The 16169-nt window shown below is 40.2% G+C and overlaps 1 pseudogene; it reads left to right on the forward strand.

The window, feature by feature from the left end:
• The window catches only part of LOC125883942 (NACHT, LRR and PYD domains-containing protein 12-like), a 169867-nt pseudogene extending 159004 nt beyond the window's left edge, over positions 1 to 10863 (forward strand).
• Positions 10864 to 16169: the final 5306 nt, after the last annotated feature.

Consider the following 16169-nt stretch of genomic DNA (forward strand, 5'->3'; position numbering starts at 1 on the left):
ATATTGAATCATTGTCTACTGTCATGGACACATATGAGTCTGGACAGACATGGATGTAAACTGTAAGTGTAACTTGACTGGTGAAGCATACGACCACGAGGCAGTAATTCTGGTCATGAATCAGCTTTTAATTACTTTGAATTCTTTGTGTTCTTTTTTTATTCTTAACTATTTTCAGTCCATCAAAACAGGATATTTCAAACTGTTTTATCTTCAAATCCATAAAGTAAATATAAAGTGTCTCTTTGACAATAACAGATTTTCTAATATATGTGTCATGTCAGATTTACTTGGTGTGGACTCTCAGAGACTGACTGTGAAGTCGTGGCCTCAGTTCTGAAGTCCAACCCCTCCCATCTGAGAGAGCTGGACCTGAGCTACAACATCTCCCTGCAGGATTCAGCAGTGAAGCGGCTGTGTGCTGGACTGAAGAGTCCAAACTGTAGACTGGAGACTCTGAGGTCAGTTCACTTGCTTATGTAGGTGTTTGTTTGTTTGTTTTTGGATATATATAATATAAATCCTTGACTGAGGTTATAAAGCTTTCACTGTTTTCAGAAATGTTGTGTCTTTCCAAATGGCTGAACAGTTGGTTATGAAAGGCAGAGAAATGATGATTTAGAACATTTAGACACCATCAAGTTTGAGATTTATCCAAAGAGAATTTAAGATTCCTGAGGTTCTGAGGTTTCTTTGTTTTCATGTTAACGTCACATAATCATTTGAAGTCACAGACCTTTAGACTGCAACAATAAGCAAATAAATAGTCTGCACTGGAAACATCTTGGACTTTAAGGACAGGTTGATATTCTTTCACACTCACACGCCCATTAGGACTGCACCATTAATGATCTGGATTCATACGTCTATGTGATCTCATTTCTAAATGACAAGCATTCACTGGCTCCTGTTTCCCTATGCATCCATGTGTTGACTGATGTGCTGTGGAACAATCCCAGTTGCTATCAAGTGTTTCCTCTATCAGTGGGATCCCCCACCCCCCTGAAAGAAAGCAAATATTTTATTGATGTTATTGACCTTGTTTATGTGCACTGCTTTGATTTGAGCTCAGTGTGAGAGTCTTTACTGTTTTTTCCTGTCGCTGGGCTGCATTTCTCTCCCTCCTCCTCGACCCACACAGGTGACGTTACTTGAGTTAACAGCCTCTGGTTACATCACTGTAAGTGGAATAAAATCTTCCAAACGTGTCATTTCTTATTGTAATCCACCTAAAAGCAAAGACAGACACATGTGGACTCCAATCTAGTGGAGCTGAAGCTGACAGGCTCCGCCCCCTCCAACAAGCATGTGTTGAGGCTCAACTGGTGTCTGTGCAGCAGCCCAGAGTTTTCAAAGTGTCTGTGTGTTCACAAGTTTTGTATCTTTGAACTGAATATCTGTGGTTTGAAGTTTAGTTTCTCTCCTGCGTTGCTGTTTGTACTTTCAGATATCTGCCTTATTTTACCGTTTCATGTTCGCTGTCAGACGGATAAGATTCGTATGAAGTCACTGCAGATGAAAAGCCAATATTTTCTGCTTTGGCTGCTTCACAATAAAAGCTAAACAAAGCTAAAATAACAAAACAACATGGGACTTTTATTGTGAAGAATTTATAGGAAATGACACGTCCACTGTTTTACAGCCACATAACTCAAGACAAGCGTCATATAATGGTCAGTGTGTGTTATTTATTCTAAAGCTGAAACTTTACATTCTATGTTTTATGCCTCTGTGCCGGAGATAGCCGTGACTGGAGACATTATGTTTTCAGGTTGTCCGTCCCATTTTAGTGAAAGTGGTATCTCAAGAATGCCTCAAGGGAATTTCTTCAAATTTGGCACAAATGTTGACTTCATCTCAACAATGAACGGATTAGATTTTGGTGGTCAAAGATTAAAGGTCAAGATCACTGTGACCTCACAAAATATGTTTTTGGCCATAACTCAAGAATTCATTCACTAATTATGACAAATCTTCACACTAATGTCTAACAGGATAAAATAATGAATGATGACATTTTATATCCAAAAGGTCAAAGGTCAGCTTCACTGTGACATCATCATGTTCTGCATAAAACACTTCTCTGGTCATTATTAAACGTCATATCTCAGGAACAGAAGGGGAGACATTTGGTCAGAGACTGAGTTGGTGACACTGATCTTGGGTGTCCACCTTGAAATGATGTTGATTGTATAGATCTTCTGTGCTGTCGGGGGACAATGGATGTGAAGCATCCATGTTTTTACAGACATGGATGTAATGAGAAACTTGACTGGTGCACAGAGGCATACATGTTATTATAACAGACTCTGAAGATTACGTCCAGCACTTTAGTAAATGTTATATATAAGTCAAGCACTTTGATATGTCCTATGTTAATGTCATCTGTTTAAAGCCCTGTGTAGACAGCAAGCATCTCAGACGTTTTGTTATCTTAGCTGCCATCTTGCCTGTAAGGAAGTCAGGAGGGACAACTCCAGCGGTCACAGCTGAGCAGCATGTGTTGTTGTCTAGAGTCACAGCTGTAATGCAGTCGCCTGGCAGAGGTCTGCACTCTACTGAGTGCACTTTGTAGTTGATGTCTGTAATCATTCCTTCTGTCCATACTGTCTGTGAAGCAGTCCCTTTATAACCTGACTCCAGTGTTACCAGATGGAGGACAAAATCCACAGTCTTGTTCTGTGTCAAAGTTCAGTTTAAACTAATATGAGGCTTCAGCTGTCTGAGTTACAGTCAGTATTTAGTGTTTGACAGTGTTTTTCTTGTTGAGCTGCAGAGGAGGAACAGTAACTCAAAGAGGGAGTTTGGATAACTCAGACTGCTGAAGCTTCATATTAGTTTCATCTGAACTGATGAAGACATTTCTTACAGTGTAGCTGAGTTAAGAAGAGACCACTTCACACTCAGTATGGACAGGAGAAATATTTACTGCCACCAATAACTCTTTTAATGTGCATGTGGCTGTTGAACAAACTTGAACAAATGTGTCCCTCTCCTTTTTATTCTATATACAAATACAGTATGAAGGTCATTTTTAGGTCAGTTTTTAGTCCAACGTGTCTGATTTGATATTGATCCTCAAAATACATTCATTTTCTGTTTCATTGTCCACTATATGATGAAGCCAGGCAGCTTTTATTTCAGAAAATGCAAAATGTGAAGCCTGAGTTGTTTTGGACTGAGGATGAGGTTAAGTTGGAATGGTTTTTCAGAGAAGAGGTTTTTACTATAGCTACCTTCATATAAAGTGCCTGGAAATTAAGAAAGAATGAATTATTTGTGTGAATTCTATTTGAAATGTATAATCTGCGTTGTTTGTTCTGTTTGTACTCTGCTGATTATGTTTGCTGGCTTTGATTATGAAATTTATGTCTTGTAAGCTCTTTTAGGCTGGGCACCTTCACTGGTGTATGACACATAAATAAATAATAAATAAAATAAAAAAATACAGACTTGACTGAGATCAGCAGCATGTTGTTAATCTGTGTTGATATGAATAGGTGAATGAATGTTGTGGTGACATTTGGATGATGTCTGTAGAAGGCTGACATCATGATGATCCACAATAACACAATGACAAAGTCACTCTACTCAGTTTAGGGCAAAGCTCATTGATCAGGACATAGTAATGTTGAGCTACACATTTAACACCTGAACACATCTGATTGTTTTATTAATGATTTTTATCTACATCATTTATTCTTTATTCAGACTGAGTGGCTGCAGTTTGTCAGAGATCAGCTGTGTTTCTCTGGCCTCAGCTCTGAAGTCCAACCCCTCCCATCTGAGAGAGCTGGACCTGAGTGACAACGAGCTGCAGGATTCAGGAGTGAAGCAGCTGTGTGATTTTCTGGAGAGTCCACACTGTAAACTGGAGACTCTGAGGTCAGACACCATTTTTTACTCCTGTGCTGAGATTATTATGATGCGAAAGTTGTGTTGACACTAACCTGCAGACATCAGGCTGATATTATACTGATCCACAATGAAGTCTATTTGTCTTGTTCAGTGGTTTAATCCATTGACTGTGGCAGAGCAATGTGGAGCTAAAACCTTAAAGATAAACTCTGCAGGATCTTCCTTAAAAACAGCATATAGACTCATACAGAAATAATCCCTCTCAATCATCACTTATGAGGATGACTTCTCAGTGTCTGTGTTTTCTTACTTTCTTCTTATTGTCTGTGTTTGGGAAGTTTCTGAGCCACATCAGGCCCAGAAGCAATCTTCAAGGGGCCCTGCTCGGGACTGGTATCGAGACTTTGTATTAAACAGCATGGGGTCAAAGTTTTGGTTTCATGTATCATGCTGCAGATTCTCTCCTGCATTCTGCATGCTGAACTCCTCCACACAGACACACACACACACACACACACAACAGAGTGAAGTCAGACAACGACAGAGAGGCCCCGGTGCAGATGAAGGGAGTATAACTTCAAGTTTCCTCTAGTCGACAACAAGTACGCTTGTTACTATAAGTAAGTGCAATAAAACCTTGAGCAGTAAAAAGCCAGTGCTTTATCAATACACATATCAATACTAAAATGAAAGCTGTCTGTATGTACCGTAAATTACCAAATAATAGCCGGGACGTTTATTTGTTTCAGTCACTTAACAGACCAGCCGTTTATGTGGGATCAGGCGGCAATTTGGGACAGGCGTTTAATTCCTTCCTCACAAAAATCTTGCTCAGAAAAACTGGGAAAATATGGTAATTTATTCAAATTATTTTATTAAACCAGAATGACTTTAACTTTTACATGTTTTAAGAGTAAGATTACAGTACTGTAGTTAAACTTTTTTCTTCTTTTGTCAACACAACACTCTCACAACACTTTCAGGCAGGTAGACAATATAAGGCCAAATACTGAACAACAATGGCCAGATCCTGTCTGTAGCTATATCAGCAACTTGTTTTCTGAAACGCACAGAAAAAATAACATGTACATAAATTTAAAAGAAACATGAAAGAAGGCAACCTGAGTAAGACAACAAGAAAACTGGTTCAACAGCCTGTTGTAAGACCAAGTCCATGTCCATCCTCTCACTCATCCTCCTCATCAGCATCCACCTCCTCCTCCTCATCCTCCTCCTCCTCCTCATCATCATCATCATCATCCTCAACTACCAGTTCGTTTTCAAACTCTTCACCCTCATCTTCCTCCTGCTGCTCAGCTTCTCCATAATCCTCCTGCTCTCCTTGTCTGGCCTGAGCCAACATCTCTCTCCCTGCAGCACATGGCTCTCCTTCTTTGAAGCAGTGGATCAAATGGTTCTCACTGCCATCACTTGCCACTGTCAGGCCACACACCTTAAAGCACAATATTCCAAAAACGTATATTAAAATAATTATAACATTTACTGTTATAATATATATATATGTATATATATATTTATATATACTGTTACTCTCTCTCACACACACAAACAGACTCTCTCTCTCTCTCTATCTCTCTCTCTCTCTCTTTCATTTACAAACAGAGAAACTCACACACACATTCACCTTGAAGGATTGTTTCACCACTTCCGTGTCCAACTCCTCCCAAGCTTTAAGCACCCAGGCGACAAGTAGGCGGCGAGCTGGGGCTCTCATATTTCCCCCAGTGGTGTAGGTTTTGTCCGCATCACCGGCCATCCAGCTGTCATATGACTCGTGCAGACTGGCTTTGAACGGCTGATTCCAAACAACGCCAGCTGCCTGGATGTATTTTGTACATCCTCCCGGTATCACAGCCATAGTTATCTTGTAGCCCCGCTTGAGCTCCTCTTTAGTGGCCTGGCTGATGTGGCATGGGTAGGAATCCCAGATGAGGAGACGAGAGCCAAAGTTGAATTTCCCCACAACTTTCTTCAGCCAATCTGCAGTGAGGTCGTCATTCATCCAGCTGTTTTTAGAGGATGCTAACACCACTCCACCAATACTTTGCATCACCTTGACTTCCCTGACACCTCCTTTGAAAACCACAAAAGGTTTCAGTTTGGTCCCGTCCGCTTTTGCTGCCAGAAGAACAGTCAAGTGGCTCTTCTCGTGGCCTGTAGTTTTCAAAGGGACACTGCGGGCCCCACATGTCTCCACAGTAGTGGACCTGACCATATCAAACCACACCGTAGTTTCATCCATAGCTATGATGTCTCTGTCCGGTATCTTCTTTGTTTCAATCATCCGGGATGAAAATGTCACAAACTTCACCAGCTTCTCGGTGAATTCTCTGGCATCCTTTTGGGCCATAGTTGTACGTCTTCTGCAAGTGAAGTTGTTGCAGCGGAGGAAATGATTTAGCCATCCAGCACTGGCGGCAAACTCCTCATCTCTGCTGTCACTCACGGTGGCATACATTTGTTTCGCCATCGCCCAGATCATTTTACGGGACACTCTCTCGTGGTGTGCCTGTTTGCCGATAACCCATTCCCGCATGTTTATCTCAAGCTCCTCGGAAGCTTTCTTCCTACCTCCACCAGGCAGCCTGGTCCTTTTGCTGTCCTCCTCAGACAGACGCTGAAGCTCAGTTTTATTTTTTTGCCAATCTCTCACTCTCTTGGGATTGACAGAGAAACGTCTAGCGGCGGCTTCTCCAGAGTTTTCCTCTGCATATTTTATGACAGAAAGTTTGAATTTCACGTCGTACTTTTTAATTTTTTTTTGCTGCACCGGAGCCATGGCGATCATCGATGTGATATTGACAGAAAGCAAGCACAATAGCCTACGTTAAAAAAGCACGAAGAAGAAAAACGTGCAGTGTCAGTGGTCAACGTCTTCTTCTTTGTTTTAAAAAAATAAATAAATTAGACCCGGCGTTTATTTGGAACCGCCGGTTATTTATCAAAATATACACCTGCACCCGCCGTTTAAAGGGGACCCTGCGGTTATTTGAAACCCGGCTATTATTTGGTAATTTACGGTAGTCTGTTTAACTTAGTTTGTCACTTATCTTAAACTGTACCTGAGACAGCCTACCTGTGGACAGTGAGTGTCCTCAGTAGAGGTGGGACAGAGAGCAGGATGAATGACTGATACTGATGTCTGTTCTTCATGCTTATATAATGTAACTCAGTGTTGTGATGTCAGGAGTAATATTTATTTTATTGACATGTTAGGTTTGTTTCCAGTGAGATATTATTGTCAGATATGTGACTACTTTTTGTTTATTTCTAATGTGATACTAAAAACATTGCTACTTTTACTACAGTAATTTACACCTGTTTAGAAATGTGTCATCACCAATAGCTAAAACAAAAAAGTTTCCAATAGGTTGCCTACTGCTGAAAATGTCTGGCCCATCAACATTTTCTGGTTTAAAATCCGGCCCAGTTGAATTTGTAATTGAACATCCCTGCTTTGATTCTTTAAATAAGTGATTTGTGTTTGGCTGCACAACATGAGTTAGTGATGATGGAGCCACTGGTGGAGCTGGCAGAGTTTAAGAGGTGAAGTCACTACATCTTTATTGAAGTAGCAGCACATTGTCAATGATATTTATGAGAGCTGTTTTTCACTTTTTGTATTTTCCAGTCTTAAACCTGCATCCTGTTGGGATCAGCACAATAACACAATGACAAAGTCACTCTACTCAGTTTAGGGCAAAGCTCATTGATCAGGACATAGTAATGTTGAGCTACACATTTAACACCTGAACACATCTGATTGTTTTATTAATGATTTTTATCTACATCATTTATTCTTCATTCAGACTGAAGAAGTGCAGTTTGTCAGAGATCAGCTGTGTTTCTCTGGCCTCAGCTCTGAAGTCCAACCCCTCCCATCTGAGAGAGCTGGACCTGAGCTCCAACAACAACTTGCAGGATTCAGGAGTAAAGCAGCTGTGTGATTTTCTGGAGAGTCCACACTGTAAACTGGAAACTCTGAGGTCAGACACCATTTTTTACTCCTGTGTTGAGATTATTATGATGTGAAAGTTGTGTTGACACTAAACTGCAGACATCAGGCTGATATTATACTGATCCACAATGAAGTCTATTTGTCTTGTTCAGTGGTTTAATCTATTGACTGTGGCAGAGCAATGTGGAGCTAAAACCTTAAAGATAAACTCTGCAGGATCTTCCTTAAAAACAGCGTATAGACTCATACAGAAATAATCCCTCTCAATCATCACTTATGAGCCACTCTCAGTGTGTGCTGGTGTATTTATCTGCAGAGACTCTGCCCTCTGCCTGTGTTTTCTTACTTTCTTCTTATTGTCTGTGTTTGGGAAGTTTCTGGGCGTGTACCCCCACAGCCCTCAGGTGAGCTCAGGGCTTTATAAAAAGGTGGGGACCAGATGCCAGACTGTAAGCAGCAGGAATCAGAGAGATACAACACTGAAAGAAATGCAAATTTAGGAAGAAGAAATGCCAAACAAGAATGAATCTGGGGTTGGCTTTTACCTTCACCTGAGCTGTTGAACATGTTTACAAAAGGTAACCAACAATCCTGCATGACATGACTTTGATTTCAGCAGAAAAATAACTGGATTATCTGTAGAAGGCTGACATCATGATGATCCACAATAACACAATGACAAAGTCACTCTACTCAGTTTAGGGCAAAGCTCATTGATCAGGACATAGTAATGTTGAGCTACACATTTAACACCTGAACACATCTGATTGTTTTATTAATGATTTTTATCTACATCATTTATTCTTCATTCAGACTGAGGAGCTGCAGTTTGTCAGAGATCAGCTGTGTTTATCTGGCCTCAGCTCTGAAGTCCAACCCCTCCCATCTGAGAGAGCTGGACCTGAGCTTCAACAACAGCCTGCAGGATTCAGATGTGAAGCTGCTGTGTGAGCTGAAGGAGAGTCCACACTGTAAACTGGAGACTCTGAGGTCAGTAGAGGGTTGGAGTGGGTCCATGCTGGTTTCAGCAGTATTATATTAAACACAGTTAGTATCAGAGCAAAGATCTAGTACTTCCTGTAAACCTCAGACCTTCTCAGTGGCTCAAAGAGGGGAATGGTGACAGTCTTCAGGAGAGGACAGAGAGACAGACAGAGAGAACAGTCAGCCAATCAGATCAGAAAGAAGCTTGTTGAGATCATGTGTTTGTTGATGTGAAGACGACTGTTGTTGTGTTCATGTCTACAGGAAGTGAAGCTGGATTACAGCTGACAGCATCACAACATGTATAGAGACAGCTGTCCTCCTTCATCAAACTGTCACACCATCAAATCTGACCTTGATAACAGGGGACCTGTTATGCTTTCCTGTTTCTGTGTGTGTGTGTGTGTGTGTGTGTGTGTGTGTGTGTGTGTGTGTGTGTGTTTTATATAGCCCATAGTGTTACAATGAAGGATGTTGGTATTAAATGTGGCCAAAGTTTCAGATAATGAGGTAAATGTATGTAAAAGTAATCCCTGTGAACAAAAACCTCAGACTTCAGACTGTTGTGAATACCCTGTGTTCAACGGCTTTTTCTACTGAAGCTAAGATTTCTTTATAAGGCATACAACTATGAGGCAGTAATTCTAGTTTGAACATTAAAGCATGTAAACAGGTTCTAATAGAAACCCAGAATCCAAATATGAAGCTGTTAATGAGCATAATATGTCCTCTTTAAAGTGTTTGTTGTCTTCATCTTTGTCACAGCTCTGAGATCAGTCTGACTGAAGCCTACAAATCACTGGCTCTTATTTTATAGAACCATCATTACATTTAGTAACCATGTGTTCTTTATACAGAGCAGAAGCTCTGCTGAAGTCCAGTAATCACAGCTGATGTGTTGCTGTTCAGTCTTTGGATGAACATATAGAACATTTAACATGATATATCTGTCCATCAGTCATTTGTTCTAACAGACTCAGTAAATCCATCATTAAAGTGAATCCCTCTGTTTGTGCAGCCATGATGCGTTCAGGACTCTCAGCAGTTTATTTACACTGTGTACTTGAGTGAAATCTGCAGAGTAAACAGACTTGATGCCCAAAGTCTCTGCAGGTCTGTGAGCTTCCAGCTCAGTGTGTTCACTCCAACACGTTAACATGAGAGCTGGAAGGAAGCCGACTACGCTACACAGCCGCTCCACTCTGCTCTGAACAGGAAGTCCCTACTGGTCTTTATACTGGATGTGCTGCATCACTGACTGACAGCTGCTTTATAACTTCTCTTGTCTTCTTCTCTCATCAGATGGAAGTAAACTGCAGTTTGATAAACAGGACGGTGGACGTGTTGAGAGGATCAGCTGTGTCCTGATGATCCAGAGGGAGACTCTGACTGGACCATGTTACTGGGAGGTAGAGTGGAGAGGAGAGCTTCATCCAGCAGTGACTGACAGGAATCACAGGTGGAGATGACTCTCAGTGCTGCAGCCTGAACTGCTCTGAGATCAGCTCCACTGTCAGACACAATGTGAAGTCCACCATCATCCCTGTGTGTTCCTCTGGATCTGACAGTATCATCATCAGTGTTTCAATGACTGCTCTGTCCTCCTACACTGAAACTCCTCCTCTCCTTCTGCTCTGCACTCAACCACCTCCTCCACCCTCCACCTGGACCTCACCTGAATCTGTGTGCAGATTTTTACTGTTAATGACAACATGGGGTCGGACTGGGAACAAAATTCAGCCCTGGAAATTTTCCACATTTTACAGTTGTTGTCCTTTATGTGTTTGATTTGTATTTTAGACTCAACTCTGCTCTTTCTGTCTTTATTAGGGACCCTCTTGTTCTTGTAGTGTTTATTATTATTATTATTATTATTATTATTGTTTCTTTCTTTCTTTCAGCGTACGCGACTTTCAACTGGAATTTGACCCCCTAAACATGCTCGAAAACTCACCAAAATTGGCATGCCTGTCAGGACTGGCGAAAAATTTTATAAACTGACGAAATTAATCTGAAAAGTGCCAAAATGGGCTCTCTAGCGCCACCTAGCGCTCGCACTCCATGACCTAACTCCAACAGGAAGTGAGATATTTCCCTTTCAAAATAAGAGTTTTCCTCAAAAAAAAAAATACGTTTAAAAATCAACTAGTCCGACACCGCTTATCGACGGCTTCAAACTCGCACACATTATTCTTCAACGTGTCCTTATCAATTATTGTGCGTAACTTTTTCAATCCTCGACTGGTTTGGATGTTATGACGCGTTTCAGGTGATGTGCGCCAAAACCTCCTGAGGATTTGTTGTGCCACCTAGACACACTAAAATGCCCGGTGCGACGGGTAGGAACCACTTAGAAAGACCAAACCAAAACTGTCTCGTTCGTCTCATAAAGACCTACAAATGTCGCGCTGCAACCCCTGACCTAACTCCAACAGGAAGTGAGCTGTCGGTCTTTGAATGTAAGATGGCGTTTTTCACAAATTCTGTCGATCAAAAATTATTTGCTCCTACACCGTTTATCATAACTGCTTCAAACTTGCACAAATTACAGCTCTACCCCTGCTGAACATTACTTGTGAAGGACTTTGTCATAACTTGAATGGTTTGGATTTTAGAAGCGTTAGAAGGTGCAGGACACAACTCCTCATGATGATCTCTGGAAGAAAAGATGAGGGCCAACACACTGTAAACCTGTGATTAAGGTGACATTTTTCAGTCCATAGACATACAAGCTTTATATGTTTGCGTTCAGAACAAATTTATCTATCTGGTGATGTTTTCAGATTGAAGATGGGACCCACGGTTTGGCATCTGGAAGCATTTGTTTGAGAAAGTTTCAAGCCATTCTGCTCTGTGTCTGAGCTGCATGCAGTCCTTAATTAGCATAACAAAGGCTTCACTCTGACAGTCTGTGTGTCAGAGTGAAGTGTGTGTTGTCACACACACATGAGGTTTTAAATTACTTTAAAATGACCTTAAAAGTATTTCCATGTATTTTATCAATTTTATGTCTCTGAACCCAAGAGACTGACCTGGAGGGTTGCAGTAAATCACCTCATTTCAAGTACAAGTCAGTAACAGTGTTACAAACATCAGGAAAGAATATACATCTTTGAGGAAATGTTACATTCAACAACACAGTAGTCTCATCAAACACCTGTCTTTTGATGTAATTGACAGAAAAATTAAATGCTGTGTTTTTGATGCATACAACATTATGTATACTTCGTGCAATCTGTAACTTTGTCTGCCACAAACAGGAAGTATGTGAACATGTGAGATATGTCAATATGTCAGCAAACTCTCTCTCTCCCTCCCTGTCCCCCCATCTCTCTCTCTCTCTTTCTCTCTCTCGTGTCCTGTTACTGCATGTCAGTAACTCGGCCTCTTCTTCAGAGCCTTTGTGCTCCACTGTCTTGCAGGTTAACTTCTATCACAAACTGTCAAAGTTTCATTAGGTCACATGGCTTATGTCTACAAATTGCAAAATATACGCTCACACCACCTTCATAAGAACCCTTTACAGTTTTTAAAATTGCGTTTGACATATGATTCTGGCTATTGTGGTACAACATGTGGGAAGTATATATTAATATCTGATGGTATACATATGTGACAATAATCATATGTGTGTAATAACAGGAGAAGTATGGCACACACAGACAGAAACGGGGACACACACACACACACACACACACACACACCAGTCCCTATCCCCCCCTCCCTCTCTCTCTCGCTCTCTCTCTCTCTCTCTCTCTCTCTCTCTCCCCTCTCCGTCCTCTTTCTCCCTTCTCTCCCTCTCTGCATGTTGAGAACTCGGCCGTCTATGTCTGTCTGTCTGTGTTTCTCATACTTCTACTGTTATTATACACATATGATTATTGTCACATATGTATACTATCAGATATTAATTCAACATATTGTACCACAATTGCTAGAATTATAATTTTAATATTATTCCTTTCATTAATGTTGTTGTAAGCTACTGTCATGATCATCTCTCCTGCATCTCTCTCTGTCTCCCCTTCTGTCTCATGGGGTCCTGAGGATAGAGGGATGTTGTATGCTGTAAAGCCCTGTGAGGCAAATTGTGATTTGTGATATTGATTGATTGATTGATTGATCGATATTTGTTTCTTGACTCAACAGCATTCAGTGACAGTATTTCAGTTACAGATGTAGTAAATTTAAAGACTCTGCAATGTTGCACCATTGCTCACTCAGAAATATTAACAAATAATTTGCAATATTAGGCTATAGGAATTATGTTCCATCAGTGTGACTAATAACATCATTGATAGAGATTATTAGTCATTGATAGTACGTCTTTGAAGCGTCATAAAGATTTTTAAAATGTAAACAATAAGACCTACATATTATGAGCATTAAACATTTCAGAGCTGATCTGACAGACTGACAGTCTGGTCCTTGTGCACAGTGTTATTAAAACAAATAAATATAAAAACGACAGAGGTTTGATTTGATCATCACACATGTCAAAGTTTCATTAGGTCACATGGCTTATGTCTATAACTTTCAAAATATACGCTCACACCACCTTCATAAGAACCCTTTACAGTTTTTAAAATTGAGTTTGACTTATGATCCTGGCTATTGTGGTACAACATGTGGGAAGTATATATTAATATCTGATGGTATACATATGTGACAATAATCATATGTGTGTAATAACAGCAGAAGTATGGCACACACAGACAGACACGGACACACACAGAGACACACACACACACACACACACACACTCCACTCCCTATCCCCCCCCCCTCTCTATCTCTCTCTCTCTCTCAATTCAATAAGCTTTATTGGCATGACTGTAGATTAACAATATTGCCAAAGACATTAAAATTTACAAATGAAGTACAATAATAAAAGTAAGTCAGAAAACTATAAAAAAAAAAAGATTAAATATATGATATATAATACAAAATACATCAATCTACAATACAATACACCAATATATAATATAGAAAAAAAATGAATAAAGAAAAATGTAGATTGTGAGTTACAAGGACTGTAAATATAGACAGGTGTGTCGGGTGTTGTGATGGTTGTCCCTCAGGCTGTGGCATAACCTGACATATGTTGCTGCTGCTAAGCTGCTCTCTCTCTCTCTCTCTCTCTCTCTCTCCTCCCTCTGTCCTCTTTCTCTCGTCTCTCCCTCTCTGCATGTTGAGAACTGGGCCGTCTATGTCTGTCTGTCTGTGTGTGTCATACTTCTACTGTTATTATACACATATTATTAGTGTCACATATGTATACAATCAGATTTTAATTCAACATTTGTAGGTCTTAGTATATATTTGTGTCTGTTTGCTGCACTTAGATCCTCAAAGCAGCCAGTACACATCACTCAAGCTTTCACTAGGTCACATGATTTCAATTGAATATGGATGTGTTGTTTGATCATCACACATGTCAAAGTTTCATTAGGTCACATGGCTTGTGTCTACAAGTTTCAAATTATAAACTCACACCACCTTCATAAGAACCTTGCATTTTTAACCCTCATGGGCCCCTTATAAAAATCACACCTGTCCCCTTCGGAACGGTGTGAACAACAGAAAAATATTAAATATTAACATATTTCTCTACATTTTTTTGCTTAAATCTTTTAAGCAACTTGTTCTCAGATTATGCATATCTAATATTCATTCCTTTTGAGGATTTTCACAATATATTTGCCATTTTATTTACATGAAGTCACTGTTACTTTAATGAAAAAAAACATGAATTAAGATTAACTATATAATAAATGTTGGATGGATTTTTTTTATTTTATTTATCACAGTCTGTGATATGTGAATGATAAATAACAACACCAATTTTGATGCATTATCATTTTTGGGGGCAGTTTCTATTTTTCAATAAAAATAGACACTGTTCCCCTTCAGGACTTTTTTTTGTCTTTGTTGAAAAACAACCATAAAAATATTCCTAGTCAGAGTATACATACCAAATATTCATTGTGGGTGTATGTATGAGAGAGAAAGACAGGGAGATATAATATATATATATATATATATATATATATATGTAGAGAGAGAGAGAGACATGGAGAAAAAAAATAATGTAACCTTAGAGCAACCGGCAGTTCATAATTTGCAAATTTTAGCGACACAATTACACTCACACACACACAGACACACACACACTCCACTCCCTGTCCCCCCCCTCTCTCTCTCTCTCTCTGTCTCTCTTTCTCCCCCCTCTCTCCTCTCTCTCCCTTCTCTCCCTCTCTGCTTGTCACTAACTGCCGTACTGCATGTCAGTAACTCGGCCTCTTCTCCAGAGCCTTTGTGTTCCACTGTCTTGCAGGTTAACTTCTATCACAGCGGTGCCTGGATAGTGTGGTGTGTGTGGTTGTGTTGCTGCTGTGGTGTCAAATGCGTCCTGCTGATTCTGTTATCATTAGTCATTAGTCAAACTGAACTTGAAGTGCCTGTGCTGTCACCTAAGTACGTGGTCATTAATTAGCATAACAATGGCTTCACTCTGACAGACACAGGCCTGTGTGTGTTTGTGTGTGTGTGTTGTTTGATCATTGCACATGTCAAAGTTTCATTAGGTTACATGGCTTAGGTCTGCAACTTGAGCTGGGGGACGGCGGCGGGGGGCCGAGGTCCCTCCCAATGCTGCTTGCAGCTTTAATTTCATTTGTTTCTTTCTGCTTGACCTCTGACACCACATGGACAGAACCACTTGAAGGGGTGGGGGGAGATGATGAAAGTCACGACTGTGACTGGTTTAAAGAAACAAAAGCAATCCGCAGTGTTTTCCTCCCATATATATATATATATATATATATATATATATATGTGTATATATATATATCAGAAACATAATGGATGATTGCAGACGTTTCTCTGGTGCTGACACAGTTCTGTGGAAAGATGGAGAACTGATGTTCATTTTCTTGTTCTCCTGTATCTCAGAGGTTGATGTCAGAGTGCACAAGTCTGCATGTACGTTGAATCATTCTCGTCAGAGTCAGATTATATTTCTGTAAACGTCTTCTTTATTCTTCTGTATGTTCAGGTTATTTCATATGAATCATTATATTCTGTAACTGACTGCAGCAGAAACCAGTGTGTTGACACAATAAATCAATGAGTGGGGGCTGTAATAAAATGTCAGAGCCTCCACCTGCATGAAATTGTAAGTGAAATGCTTCTTTGTTGTGTCACAAAGAGAAATGATGAATAACAATGTTTTTATTATTCCACATGTTTCTCAGTTGATTCAATTCAGAGGACTCTGAAGACCTGCTCGTTTGGGCCACAATAAAGAAGGGAGGGCCACACAGAAAGCTTAAGTTCTCATGCACTGT

This window comes from Epinephelus fuscoguttatus, linkage group LG23 (assembly GCF_011397635.1).
Source record: "Epinephelus fuscoguttatus linkage group LG23, E.fuscoguttatus.final_Chr_v1".
NCBI lineage: Eukaryota > Metazoa > Chordata > Actinopteri > Perciformes > Serranidae > Epinephelus > Epinephelus fuscoguttatus.